Raw genomic sequence first — 12,169 nt, 5'->3', positions numbered from 1 at the left:
GTTTCCCTTCCCTGAAACTTTAGGTTTCTGGGGTTCTGGGGACTGAATTCCTGGTTCCCAGAGGTGGGAGTGGGGAAGTTTCCATCTGGTAATACAATAAGAATTTCACTAAACTTAAACCTATGGCTTTTGCCTGGTCACTTTGGGCTCCTCATGCTTGTAGACAAGCAAGGAACGAAATAAGTTACCCTACTGACAGTGGTAATTGATTCTGACCAGGAATAGAAATTACTGTTGCCATACAATGGGAGCAGGAAGGAAATTATTTGATGCCCCGGTAATCCACTGTAGCATCTCATGATTTACTCATGCCAAGTCTTAATTGTCAAATGAATAAGTATAGCAGCCATGGCCTGATAAAAGCATGGCAATAAGGTCATCAGACCTTTCAAAAATGAAGGTCGGGGACACCCCACCATAGAGTCACCTAGACTAATAGAAGTGCTGCCTTTAAGGGGAGAAAAACCTAGACTGGGTGGTGGAGAGGGAAGATGGTGGGTATCAGTTACAGATTTGGGACCCATTGTGGCAGTGCAGGCTGTAGTTCATTTCACTAACTCTTCCCTAGTAAGTCTTCCCTGAAATTGTTACCAACCAGAATCCAGGAAAAGCTGTGTCTGGATTGAGTGAAACATAATATGAGAAGCAAGTTGATCTGAGTGGTATGGGGGGATTTGGGGTGGCAGGGAAGGGAATATACTGGATGCTATTGGTGTCCTACAGATATTACCTTTACCAGGCCAATGGATGCATCCTCCAGCTGCTGAGAGTGTTGGCTGCTAATGGCTCACAGCTGACCCTTTCTCCGGAGCTTTCCAGAGAAAAGCCCCATTAGCTTGGAAGTTATGTCCTCATTCATATCCCCAACTCTGGGGCAGTCCTCAATTGAAGAACAAATGACACAAGTTCAAAAAAGCAGCCACCTTGCTTCAAAGTGGGACCAACTCTTGTATAACTGGTGGTGCAGCATTTCCATGGGATCAGGCTAAAGCTAGACTGCAGCCAAGTTTCTTTTTTTTTTTTTTTTCCTCCCCTACTTTCTTCAGGCCCTATCTCCTGAGAGCACTCCTGTAAAGCAAATGCATCTAAATCCCTGCTTTAGGCTCTGCTTCTAAGGAACCAAATTTAAGATACTGTTTATCTCAAAGAGGGGCCTGAGCAGCTAGCGCCCCAGTAGGAACTATCCTCATGTCTCATGCTTGTGTACAGGAGTTCTTTGAGCTTTGCTTTGAGCATTACTCAAAGGGATGGGTGGCTATTGGTCTGCTTAGTGTGATCTGCTTCTTGGTAAAGGGGCTTGTTTCTGGGATTTGTCAATTGCCCCACCATCCATGTTTCTCCCAACAAAATCAGTTCCAAAGTAGTTCCAGCCACAAGCCCGAGCACACCATTAATGTTTTGGCTTGCAATTCAGGGTGTGCTCCCCATCTTGGTGTGTTCACCCTACAGCTGTCTCTGAGCTCTGCAGGTGCTGGAACCCTTTCTCTTCAACCTTCCACACCCGTTTGATCTTCATTGCTTTTGGCAGTCTCTCCAGACATTTTGTGGATTAAGATGAATTCCGTCCAAAGGCGGAGTTTGTGTTTCTGTTATTATTTTTCTCCTTGTTCCTTTTGGAAGTCCTCCAAGAGAGGAAGGGAAAATATTGAAGTTACTCCACCATTTTAAAACCAGAAATCTTATAAGACTTTTGAAGTATTGCAAACGTGATATGCATGAAATAGTATCTCATTGTGGATTTAATTTCCATTTTCCTGAAGACGAGTGAAACAGCATAATTTTGTGTATGTGTGCGTGTGTTTTTTGTTTTTTGTTTTTTTTACTTTTTCTGGTTTGCTTTTATGTGGGATGCCTTTTTTTTTTTTAATATTTTTATTGCGATATCTTCATATACCATACAATCCATCCAAAGTATAAAATCAGTGGCTTACAATAACATCACATATTTGTGTATTCATCAGCATGATCATTTTTAGATCATTTACAACATCCAGAGAAAGAAATAGACAAAAGAAAAACAGTCATACATCCCTTACCACTTCCCCCTCCCTGTCATTGACCACTAGCATTTTAATCTATTCATTTTTTTATCCCTTATCCCCCCCTATTATTTATTTATTTTTGTCCTTAATTTTTTACTCATCTGTCCATACCCTGCATAAAGGGAGCATCAGACACAAGGTTTCCACAATCACATGGTCACATTGTAAATGCTATTTGGTTATATAATCATCTTCAAGAATCAAGGCTACTGGAACGCAGCTTAACAGTTTCAGGTCCTTCCCTCCAACCATTCCAATACACCATAAACTTAAAATAGATACCGATATATGAACAGGATTTAAAGGCTTCACAATTGCCTACGTGATACAGAGAAAGAGAGAAGCTGAGGAAATAACTGAGCAGATAAAAGCCCTCCAGTCTCCTTGTTCTGGCTGCTTTCCCTAAAGAAAATATTCAGGATTACAAAGAAAGGTCTCCCAACAGTTTGTTTGATTTGAAGAGTCTAGAATGAGCCAAACCACCGTGTCTCTGTGAACTGTTTGCTTGGGACATTGGAGCCTGACGTGGGCATGGCAGTTGTCAACTGTGTCTGCGCATAGAAGAGACCTGCCCATCTTTTTCCTGTCCATATCAAAAACAAATAGTCCTATCTTCAACTAGCAGCACATGCCAAGATGTCCAAAAGGCTCAGCCCCCAATTTCTGCGAAAAATCCCAGATTACTACTGCGTGAAACACCTGGAACCACCACAGCTATTCTGTGATGATGACCAAATCACACTATGTGTCAAATGTTTCCTGTCCCAAGAACACAAGTATCACATCATGCATGGAATAGAAGAGGCTTCAGTGAATTACAGGAAGTTATTCCAGGAGATATTGAACACACTGAGGAAGAAACTGGAGGTGGCTAAAAGTATATTAGCTGATGTACAAGGAAGAATGGTGATGATTCAGAGAGAGGAGCACAATTTCAAAGAGATGATTAAGTCCGAATATAGATTAAGGTTCCGGCTGTTGAAGGAAAATAATGAGATGAACCTCTTGAGACTACAAGGATGTGTATTCAACCTGAATACCAGAGAAGCCAACCTACATCACCTGATCAAGTTTGCCAGAGAGCTAGAGGAGAAGTACCAGGAGACACTACAGAGAGTAAACAGTTTGGGAAGAGAGAACATGAATACACTGAAGAAGAGTGAAGACAGAGTCTCTACCCAGATCAATAGCCTCCAAAGTCTCATCAGAGAGCTAGAGAAAAATTGTGGGGAATCTACCTTAGCACTGCTCCAGAAGGTAAGACTTTTTTGGAAAGGAGTGAGTCACCACTACTTTAATGTCTAGAGCCTGCCCATATCACAAACCTGAGTTTTGGCCAGATAACAGGAATGAGTGAAATGCTAAGAGTATTCCAAAGACATATAACTTTGGATTCTGAAACAGCTCATCCCCTTCTAGTTTTATCTGATGACCTGAGTAGTGTGAGATTCGGAAATGTCCTCCAGGGTGTACCTGATGACCCAAAGAGATTTGACTTCAGTGCCACTGTGCTTGGTGTGGAGAGCTTCTCCTCAGGGAGGCATTACTGAGAGGGGCCAGAAAGTTAAATGTAGAAAAGGCTACAAAGTGGCAGTTGGGCATATACAAGGAATCTACAAGCCAGAAGGGTGACAGACTCAAAGCTTCCAGAGATAAATTCTTACTCACAGTATCCATTATGGGAAGTGATTTTACCTTATGGGTCTTTCCTCCTTTAAAAAGGGTTTCTCTGAGAGAACAAATGCACAAAGTTGGAGTTTTCCTAGACTATGAATATGGGCAAATATCATTCTACAATGTGACAGAGAGAGCTCTCATTTACAATTTCTCTTATCCAACCTTCCAAGGAGCTCTCAGGCCTGTATTTTCTCTTTGTATCCCAAATGAAATCACGAATTCAGACTGCCTCACCATCTGTACCACTCAGACTCTTTCTTGTGATGTTGCTGTTAACCCTCAATCTTCCTTAGTGTGAAATTCAAGGCCAAGAGGGGCCAGAAAGTTAAGAGCATGATTTTGTTAAAGCATTTCTATTAAAGACATTTTGTATTTGGGTTGGAACCCATTCAATATCCCAGAGCCTTTGCATTCCTGTGACTTTCAATCCCCATTTAGCAGAAGAGGCTGCATTTAAACTGAGTTATGAATAACAAAAGGGCTCTATCCTGATTAGAATAACAAATGCATATGCAACATAGGATTGTGAAATTAGGATAGAAATGTGATCGGCCTCAGATTAACTGGAGTCCTTAGGTCTAGGTAAAGAACTCCAGACATAGGTTTTAAACATTGGCAGTATTAATTTATTTGCACTAGGAGATTTATTGTGCATTTTCCATGACTTTCCTGTGTAAGGGATATATGTAATCTGCTTTAGCTTAAGTTTTCCTTTTCCAGTTTGGATGCCTTTTCTTTTTCTTTGCTTAACTGCAGTGAGAACAAATTCCAGTTCAATGTGGAATAACAGTGGTGACAAGGGGCATCATTGTTTTGTTCCTTATCTTAGGGGAAACTTTCAGTCTTTCACCATTAAGTAGGATGTTAGCCATTAGTTTTTTCATATATGCCCTATTTCCTGTTTAAGGAAGTTTCCTTCTATTCCTAGTGTTCTAAGTGTTTTTATCAAGAAGGGGTGCTGGATTTTGCCTTTTTTGTATCAATTAAGAACATCATGTGGTTTTTGTCCTTCATTCTGTTAATGTCATGTATTTACATTCATTGATTTTCTTATGTCAAACCACCTTGCATACCAGGGATAAATCCCACTTGATTATGGGGTCTAATTCTTTTAAAATTCCATTGGATCCAGTTTGCTAGTATTTTTTTTTTGTACGCAATAATTTTAATTATATAACACAAATGGAACAATATCAGAAGTAAAACACGGTTTCACTAGTGACAATTCTAAGAAAGTGAGGTTATATAATTTTATCTTTTCTGTAGCCTTGTAGTTAGGGGTTGAACATTACTAATCACCTGCATCAGAAACACAAATGGAACAATATCAGAAGTAAAACACTGTTTCACTAGTGACAATTCTAAGACAGTTTGCTAGTATTTTGTTGAGAATTTTTGTGTCTGTATTCATAACAGATAATGGTCTGTAGTTTTCTTTTTTTGTATGTATGTCTCTACCTGGCCTTGATATGAAGGTGATGGTAGCACAACATTGTAAAAATAATTAGCAACACTGAAATATGTATATGAATGATTAAAAGGAGAAATGTTCAACTGTATATATGGTAACAGAATAAAAATTAAAAATTGAAAAAAAATCCATGGAACTACACAACACAGTGAAACATAAATTAAACCCTGGATAATAGTTAATAGCACATTTTAATAATTTATAATGGTACTGTTATCAATTTAACAAATGTTCCACACCAATGCAGGGTGTCAGTGGGGTGGTATGGGAATCCTGTATTTTATGCATGGTTTCTTTAAATCCATGTGCTGGTTTGAAAGTATGTGTACCAAAGAAAAACCATGTTCTTTAATCCTGATTCAATATTGTTTAGGTGGAAACTTTGATGGAATTGTTTCCATGGGTTTGTGACACACCCAGTTATGGTTGTGACCTTTTGATTGGGTTGTTTCCGTGGAGATGTGATACCCCCAATATTGGGTGTGACCTTTTGATTAGATGGAGATGTGACTCCACCCACTCAAGGTGGGTCTTGATTAGTTTACTGGAATCCTTCAAATGGGAAAACATTTTGTAGGAAGCTCAGATTCTTGGGGAACAGTTGCTTCAGAATCAACAGGAGACCCAGATGTTGGGAGATGCAGAATGTAAATGCCCTCGCCGGAAGCTGTTTGCAACCCGAAGCCAAAGACCTCTGCAGATGCCAGCCCTGTACCTTCCCAGCTGATGTGTTCTAGACTCTTTCTAAAGAAACATATCTTTCTCTGGATGTCTTAGCTTGGACATTTTTATGGCCTTAGAACTGTAAACTTGCAACTTAATAAATTACTTTTTTAAAGGGCTGTTCCATTTCTGATATATTGCATCCTAGCAACTTTAACAAACCAGAACAACCCAGAATTTCTCTTATAAAGAAAAATTTTTAAAAAAATCAAATGAGAAAAACGAAAGAACAATGGCAGAAATGGACATCATCAGGAATGAAAGCAGGGCTTTAGATTTGAGGATTGTCCCAGTGCCATGTGGAATGGAGCCTCCTATTGCTGATCGTATTACTGATGTTGAGTAGAAAAGCTTCTGAACATTTATCATTCCAAATAGAAAATAACTTTTAATTTCCTTAATATTTTATCTGGGTGGAGAAGAGGTATTAGAGAGAAAAGTAAATATTTTAAAAAATACATTTTTCAAGTATGTTTTTCTACTTCCCTGTCTGAGAAGGAAAATGAGATTTCTCAAACCTGATAATCCAATGTTTCAAGACATATAAATAATAATTGTATTTGTTTTCTTTTTCTATTTGATGATCCACGGAAAAACTCTCATCATGTGTTACTGCTCAAAGGTGATCATACCGTGCTAAGTACAAGATGAAATATAGAGGGACTTTTATGTCAAAGGTTTATTATACTTTATCTCCTTTAATGTGTTCAACAGTTTATAAATATATATTAATCTTTTAACTCTAAAAAAAAAAATAGATACCTAAATAATGCATAAGAATAATCTCCAGAACAACCTCTCAACTCTGTTTGAAATCTCTCAGCCACCGGAATTTTATTTTGTCTCATTTCTCTCTTGCCTCTTTTGGTCAAGAAAGCTTTCTCAATCTCATAATGCTGAATCCTGGCTCATCCCCAGGAGTCATGTCCCACATTGCCAGGGAGATTTACACTCCTGGGAGTCATGTCCTATGTAGGGGGGAGTCTGCCTATTTTTCTGTTTAGTTCTTTGTCTTTTTCTGATTGGATGTGAACGTTTGAATATATTTTTGGTTTTAATACTGTTTTGGCTAAATATATCGCACATATCTTCCTGTAGCTTGTGGCACATTGTTTCAATTTTGTCAGGTGTCCTTTATCAAAAAGATGTTTTATATTTTAATGTAATTGAAGTTATAATCTTTTTCCTTTATAGTTTGTGGGTTTTGATTGTTGTTTAAGAAATCTTTCCTGACTTCCGGGTCAAGATGGTGGCTTAACAACGTGCACATTTTAGTTCATCCTCCAGAACAACTACTAAATAACCAGAAACAGTACAGAACAGCTCCCGGAGCCACGATAGTGACCGGACACACAGCATACCCCAGTCTGGACCAGCTGGATCAGCTGCAAGCACCCCCCAGAACCCATGAGTTCCCAAAGCTGCGGCGGCCAGTGCCCCTCCCCCACAGGTTGCTTCCCAGAGGGAAAAGGAAAGGACTTTACCAGCAGCAGGGATTGGGCACAATCAAACATCAATTGTGGAACTAATTAGCAAATTCTGACCGCTAAAAATAGGCCCCCAGCTTAGGTGAACCTGATCAAAGCGGAGGTTGCTCATTTTTGCCCTGGCGCCAAGGGGGCAGGACTGACAGAAAAAGGGGGGAAAAAAAAAGAAGGAAACTGAGGTTTTTGTGGCTGTGTATCTACAAAGGCTTGACTGCCTCAGGATACAATGGCAGGACTTTTCAGGCTGCAACTGCCCCAGGCACAGGCAGAAGTGAGCTCTTTTGGGAGCTTATCTGGAGCTTGTGCCTTCCCCAGGGGAGGGGGGAAGCCCCACCCAGGTGGAATCCCTCCATCAAAGAATTCAGACACCAGGGCTTGGTAATTTGAAGCCATTAAAACCAGCCTACAACCTCTCCTCTGTTTCCACCATGCCCCCAGCAGGGAGAGTCTGCCAAAGTTAAAGGTACTGCATCATCTTATGCTGGTGGGACCTGCAGTCAGACAAGCGCCACATTCTGGGCAGGATAAGAAAAACAAGAATCCAGAGACTTCACAGGAAAGTCTTTCAACCTGCTTGGTCTCACCCTCAGGGAAAACCAACGCAGGTGACTCTTTCCTCCTGATAGGAGGCCAGTTTGGTCTGGGAAAATCTGGCTGGGGTATATACTATCTAAGTAGACCCTCCTAAGTGTGTGTGTGTGTGGGGGGGGGAAGGCACCACACAAGCAGGGCAAGAAACAAGTAAACAAGAACTGAAAAATTCTCCTTTGTTAAACAAAACTTAAGCTAAAGGTCCAGAGAAAGCTGAAATGAATGTTAAAGAACAGATAGACAATAAATTCATCCAGCAAGAAAACCCTAGATAAAAGAAGTGAAAGCAATCTCCAGAATAAACTAATTAAGGTAATTAAATGCCTAGATGCCAGCAAAAAATAACAAATCACACTAGGAAAATTGAAGATATGGCCCAGTGAAAGGAACAAACCAACAATTCAAATGACATACAGGAGCTGAAACAATTAATTCAGAATGTACGAACAGACATGGAAAACCTCATCAAAAACCAAATCAATGAATTGAGGGAAGATATAAAGAAGGCAAGGAAAGAACAAAAAGAAGAAACTGAAAGTCTGAAAAAGCAAATCACAGAACTTATGGGAATGAAAGACACAGTAGAAGAGATGAAAAAAAACAATGGAAACTGACAATGGTAGATTTTGAGAGACAGAACATAGGATTCTAAACTGGAGGACGGAACATCTGAAATCCAACAAGAAACAGAAACTATAGGGAAAAAAATGGAAAAATATGAGCAGGGACTCAGGGAATTGAAAGACAATATGAAGTGCACGAATATACGTGTTGTGGGTGTCCCAGAAGGAGAAGAGAAGGGAAAAGGAGGAGAAAAAGTAATGGAGGAAATTATCACTGAAAATTTCCCAACTCTTATGAAAGACTTAAAATTACAGATCCAAGAAGTGCAGCGTACGCCAAAGAGAATAGATCCAAATAGACATACTCCAAGACATTTAATAATCAGAATGTCAGAGGTCAAAGAGAAAGAGAGGATCTTGAAAGCAGCAAGAGAAAAACAATCCATCACATACAAGGGAAGCCCAATAAGACTATGCACAGATCTCTCAGCAGAAACCATGGAGGCGAGAAGACAGTTGGATAATATATTTAAATTATTAAAAGAAAAAAACTGCCAACCAAGAATTCTATATCCAGCAAAATTGTCCTTCAAAAATGAGGGAGAAATTAAAACATTTTCAGACAAAAAGTCACTGAGAGAACTTGTGACCAAGAGACCAGCTCTGCAAGAAATACTAAACGGAACACTAGAGACAGATACAAAGACAAAAGAGAGAGGTGTGGAGAAGAGTGTAGAAAGGAAGACTATGAGTAAAGGTAAAAAAAGAAGGAAAATTAGATATGACATATAAAATCCAGAAGGCAAAATAGTAGAAAAAAGTACTACCCATGCAGTAATAACACTGAATGTTAATGGATTAAACTCTCCAATCAAAAGACATAGTCTGGCAGAATGGATTAAAAAACAGGACTCATCTATATGCTGTCTCTACTCAAAGGACATGAGGGCAATGACACAAATGGACATTTACACACCAATGTTTATAGCAGCATTATTAACAATTACCAAGAGATGGAAACAGCCAAAATGTCCATCAACAGACAGTTGGCTAAACAAACTGTGACATTTACATAAGATGGAATATTATGCAGCTGTAAGACAGAATAAAGTTATGAAGTATGTAACAACATGGATGGACCTTAAGGACATTATGCTGAGTGTGATTAGCCAGAAACAAAAGGACAAATACTGTATGGTCTCACTGATATGAACTGACATTAGTGAATAAACTTGGAATATTTCCTTGGTAACAGAGACCATCAGGAGATAGAAATAGGGTAAGATATTGGGTAATTGGAACTGAAGGGATACAGATTGTGCAACAGGACTGAATATAAAAACTCAGAAATGGACAGCACAATATTACCTAACTGTAATACAATTATGTTAAAACACTGAATGAAGCTGCATATGATAATGATAGAGGGAGGAGGGCTGGGGCATAAATGAAATCACAAAGAAAGATAGACGATAAAGATTGAGATGGTGTAATCTAGGAATGCCTAGAGCGTATAATGATAGTGACTAAATGTACAAATTTAAAAAATGTTTTTGCGTGAGGAAGAACAAAAGAATGTCATCACTGCAGTGTGCTGAAAATAGATGGTACTTAATATTTAAAATTTTCAACTAATGTGTGAGACTAAAGCAAAAAATCTTTATTTGGTACAAATCTATACTTTGACTAGTGCATCTCCTAATATGACTTATGTAGATAGTTGATTGAACACCTTAAGTACATGGAACTTTGTATAGGACATGAGATTTTGTTGGCTTGTCCAGGTGATGCCCTGATGAATCCCAGAGTGATTTGATCAGTGAGTGGAAAAGTATTTGCAAAGTCCCCTTCGGGGAATGGTGAGAACAGGGGAAAACTCAACTTCCCCAAGTTGAATTCTTGATATTCTCACAAGCAGTGTGGACAACCAAAGCCCTAGGCTGAGCCCCCAGTCTTGGGGTTTGTTCATATGAAACTTAACCCCACAGGGGATAGGTTAAGCCTATTTAAAATTAAGCCTAAGAGTCACCCCCAAGAGAACCTCTTTTGTTGCTCAGATGTGGCCTCTCTCTCCAGCCAACACAGCTAGCAGACTCACCACCCTCCCCCTGTCTACGTGGGACATGACTACCAGGGGTGTGGATCTTCCTGGCAGCGTGAGACAGAAATCCTAGAATGAGCTGAGACCCAGTATCAAGGGATTGAGAAAACCTTCTCGACCAAAAGGGGGAAGGGTGAAATGAGACTAAATGTCAATGGCTGAGAGATTCCAAACAGAGTCGAGAGGTTATCCTGGAGGTTATTCTTATGCATTAAGTAGATATCACCTTGTTATCCAAGATGTAATGGAGAGGCTGGAGGGAACTGCCTGAAAATGTAGAGCTGTGTTCCAGTAGCCATGTTTCTTGATGATGATTGTATAATGATATAGCTTTCACAATGTGACTGTGTGATTGTGAAAACCTTGTGTCTGATGCTCCTTTTATCTACCTTATCAACAGATGAGAGGAACATATGGAATAAAAATAAATAATAGGGGGAACAAATGTTAAAATAGATTTAGTTTGAAATGCTAGTGATCAATGAAAGGGATCAGTAAGGGGTATGGCCTGTAAAAAAATTTTTTTTTCTGTTTGTTATATTTTTCTGTTGTCTTTTTATTTCTTTTTCTGAATTGATGCTAATGTTCTGGGAAATGATCATGATGATGAATATGCAACTATGTGATGATATTGTGAATTACTGAGTGTATGTGTTGGAATGTTTGTTTCTTGTAATTTTTTTTAATTAATAAAAAATTAAAAAAATAAAAAACATAATAAATAATAGGGGGAACAAATGTTAAAATAAATTTAGTTTGAAATGCTAGTGATAAATGAAAGTGAGGGGTAAGGGGTATGGTATGTATAATCTTTTTTTTCTGTAATCGTTTTATTTCTTTTTCTGTTGTCTTTATATTTCTTTTTCTAAATCGATGCATATACAACTATGTGATGATATTAAGAACTACTGATTATGTATGTAGAATGGAATGATATGTTAATGTTTTTGTTTGTTGTTAATTTTTTAATTAATAAATAAAAAATTTAAAAAAAGAAATATTTCCTTGTATTGAGATTGTAAACCTCATATGTTCTTCTGAAGTTTTAACATTTGCTTTTATAATATACAGCTTTAATGTGCATTAATTGATTTTATATTTTCCCAGCACCATTTGATAAATGGTTTCTCTTTTCTGCTCTGATCTACAGTACCACTTTTATCACAGAACAAATTTCAAAATGTGTGTGATTGTTTCTGGGCTTCCTATTTGTACTAGTTAGGTTCAGGTGTCAACTTGGCCAGGTGATGGTGCCCAGTTGTTCTGTCACTGTGGATTTAAATCATCAGCACGTGAATTTCATCTATTGCTGATTATATATGTGGTCAGCTAAGGGGAGTACCTTCTGCAATGAGTGGGCTTAAAAGATAGAGGTCAGACTTCTTTTGCTCAGATGTGGCCTGTCTCTCTAAGCCAATTCTGCAGGTGAACTCACCGCCTTCCCCCTATGTGGGACATGACTCCCAGGGGTGTAAATCTCCTTGATGTGGAACAGAACTCCTGGGATTTGCTAG

The 12,169-nt window shown here is 38.8% G+C and overlaps 1 pseudogene; it reads left to right on the top strand.

The window, feature by feature from the left end:
• The first annotated feature begins 2,678 nt into the window (after nucleotides 1–2,678).
• Nucleotides 2,679–4,017, top strand: LOC143655453 (putative E3 ubiquitin-protein ligase TRIML2 pseudogene; annotated as a pseudogene).
• The last annotated feature ends 8,152 nt before the right edge of the window (nucleotides 4,018–12,169 follow it).

Source organism: Tamandua tetradactyla, chromosome 14 (assembly GCF_023851605.1).
Source record: "Tamandua tetradactyla isolate mTamTet1 chromosome 14, mTamTet1.pri, whole genome shotgun sequence".
Lineage (NCBI taxonomy): Eukaryota > Metazoa > Chordata > Mammalia > Pilosa > Myrmecophagidae > Tamandua > Tamandua tetradactyla.
The sequence above is the reverse complement of the archived record's forward strand: the minus strand, read 5'-3'. Positions and strand labels throughout refer to the sequence as shown.